Source organism: Pinus tabuliformis, chromosome 6, assembly GCF_031772625.1.
Source record: "Pinus tabuliformis cultivar Carrire ecotype Pingquan chromosome 6, CPIR1, whole genome shotgun sequence".
Lineage (NCBI taxonomy): Eukaryota > Viridiplantae > Streptophyta > Pinopsida > Pinales > Pinaceae > Pinus > Pinus tabuliformis.
The window spans coordinates 239,662,822-239,665,881 of NC_142292.1; the positions used below are offsets into that span (position 1 = coordinate 239,662,822).

Here is a 3,060-nt window from a genome sequence, read left to right on the forward strand (position 1 = left end):
AGGTGCACCATGGACATGTCTATTGCCCTTTGTCAAACTTGGCACGTTGCAAATTTGTGTAGCTCCCATTAGTTAGGCCTACTAAGAGAAGCTCGGAAGGGAACTTGGTGATTTGCAAGTATGACGCATGATGAACAAGATTGGCATAAAGAACTTGATTAGATTTTATAGACTTGTGATCCTAGGATACATGTAGATTCCAAGAGTTGGGGATTTGCTATTTTAGGGTTGCAATGGATGGGTAGAAGTGCCCTAAGGCGTAAGCATCCGAGAGTACAATTGTACAATGCACTAGTTGGGTTCACATTCATTTGGCACACATCCACTAGATGAACTTCTTATGTGCACCATTGCTAAGCACACTTGGGTGTGATGGGCACATTTGTTGGGTGTGTGGCATCTCGGGCCCAACGTGATAAAGATGTTTGATAGTTGATGGAACAAGAATGAAGTGGGAAAATGCACCATTGGCCACACATTCGTCAGGCACACATCAACTGGACACACTTGTTGGGTGTACCTTTGTTGGTTGTGCTTGGGCACCTTCAGCACAGCAGCATTGGATGTCAGATAGTGGATGGACAAGAAGGGGCAGAGACTAATAGGCACACATATGTTAGACATGCTTACTGGGTGCACCCTTAGGCACCATTGGCTACACATTCGTCAGGCACACATCAACTGGACACACCTGTTGGGTGTACCTTTGTTGGTTGTGCTTGGGCACCTTCTACACAACACCATTGGATGTCAGATAGTGGATGGACAAGAAGGGGTAGAGACTAATAGGCACACATATGTTAGACATGCTTACTGGGTGCACCCTTGCCATGTGTGCTTGGGTGCCTTGGGCACACTTGTTAGGTGTGTTGTGACTTAAGCACAACACCATTAGATGTTGGACAATTTGAAATCAAGTAATGAAGGGGGTTAAATGCATCATTGATCATAGAAGTTGGTGATGTGGACACTTGAGTCCACTTAAGCATAGAGAGGTTTGTAATATGCCAAAGAAGGATGCAAGTGTGAGACAAGTCTTGTATAAGTAGTGGACACCTCAAAGTTGCTAAGGCATCATCCATTGATCATTCACCAAGAGTGTAAATGAGCTCGATTATCGTGCTAAGTACAAGGTTGGCATGGTAGGGTGAAACTGCACTAACTGAGTGAGAAGAAAAAGAAGACAAGAATTACAAGAGGCAATCTTTCAATTTTTTAAAGGGTTTGGATTGTGAAAGTCTATTGGGTAGTAGTTAAGGCAATACTTTCTTTGACTCATTGTATATCTAGAATAAAGTTGCAATTATGTTGTTATATATCTGTGACATTTTTTATATGATAACAATAAGGCACTTGCCTTGGATGCTACCTCTACTTTGTGTGTTGTTATAATATGTTTACTTGAATGAATGTTATGTTCCTTGCAATGTATTTTGTTGGTTAAGTGTTAAGTATTGTTGGGATGTTTTAAAGGTTGTGGTGGGACATGTGCCTATTGTTTAATGAATTTGATTAAGTTGGATTCAATTGCATTTGACACATTGTAGCTTACAGTAGAGTTATGAGTAGACCTCAAGTTAAAGTGTGTAGTGTGGTTGTTGTAGGTGTATGTTGGCCAACCGACTGTGGTTGAGTAAAACTAGTGTCACACAACCTCAAGAGTCAAAACAGGCTTGGGGAAACTTAGGTTCTTGTAGAAAAATTCTAGCAAACTATAGGTTCATGACAAATCGTATCAAAGCAGTGCAAATGTTCATTATGTTTGACCAAACTTGAGGCAAATTAGTAGGTTTGGGGACAAAATCAACCACAAGAGTGACTTAAAGGTTGGAACAAAAACTTTGTTCCTTTTTTAATCAAGCAATCAAGACTACATTTTTGCACAAAAGTTGAATACTTCAACCTCTCTTAACCATGACTTAGAAGGGCGCTTCAAGCTTCGGTGGCAAGTTAAGCAGGTTGACAAGAGTACGCTGAGGTAGTAAAGTAGATTGAGTCTTTGAGACTTCGGGTAGATTCTTTGCCCATACCTATATGCAGATGGATGGTGCAAAAGAAGAGTATGTGATGACAATGAAGCAATTGAAATTGCCCAAATCTAGTGTTAAGAATGTTGTTTGTTTCCTTTATTATCAGAATCATTTTGCTATTGATTTTCCTTTGAAGAAGATGTTGGAAGACTTGGAAGTACTCCAAGTGCAAAAAATTTAGAAGATAAAAACAACAGTGTTGGGAGGAGCCCAAGTGTACCAAACTTCAAAGGCATAGGTTCTTGATAGGCAAATTTAGGGTAGTAGTTTGGTAGGCAAGTGTACCAAACTTTTGCATGTAGTTTAATATATTTGTGTTAATTAATTCCATAAATTCAACTTAACAAGTTATATTTGTGTTGATGGGTTGAATTTGTTGTTTGGATGGACTCTATGGTATGTAATCTTAGTTGGATTTCCAATATACTTTTAAACCATATTTTCATTTTATTTTTTAGTACTATTAGATATTATATCTTACCTCATTTTATGGTTAACATTGTATAACAACAACATGCGTTGTGTTATGTAATTAATACTAACATGTAATATTGTTTTTTTTGTCAGAATGCTATAGGTAATGATTGCCAAGACGATGATCCAAATTATGTTCAACATATATCAGGAGATGATGAGGATGAGGATGAGGATGATGGTGGTGAAGGAGGAGATGATGATGATAGTTGCGGTGTTGGTGATGATGTGGATCAGAGTAATGAGGATGGTCAAGATGATTATGAGGATGATCTTGGTGGTGGTAGCTAGGCATGCACATGCATTGTTTTTTATGAAGAAATTATTGTGTAGAATGACATTGTTATGTTTAGATGGGTGTTGTGAATTTACCCTATATCAATGAGACATTTTGATTTTGTAATCATACGATGAGTTTGATTTATGTATGTTGTTAATTTATCGTAGAATAACGATATTCATGAAATATTTTGATTTGTTAATCATATTTGAATTTTAGTTGTTTTGATTAAAAATAATACTGATTTTATTAGTATTATGTTGCTATTTTATACAT

General features: G+C 37.5%; 1 long non-coding RNA gene across 1 annotated transcript; it reads left to right on the plus strand.

Annotated features, from left to right (window-relative positions):
• The first annotated feature begins 2,393 nt into the window (after nt 1–2,393).
• LOC149258288 (uncharacterized) lies at nt 2,394–2,839 on the plus strand. Its single transcript, XR_016246025.1, has 2 exons — nt 2,394–2,426; nt 2,598–2,839. It is a non-coding gene; the product is annotated as an uncharacterized LOC149258288 (long non-coding RNA).
• Nucleotides 2,840–3,060: the final 221 nt, after the last annotated feature.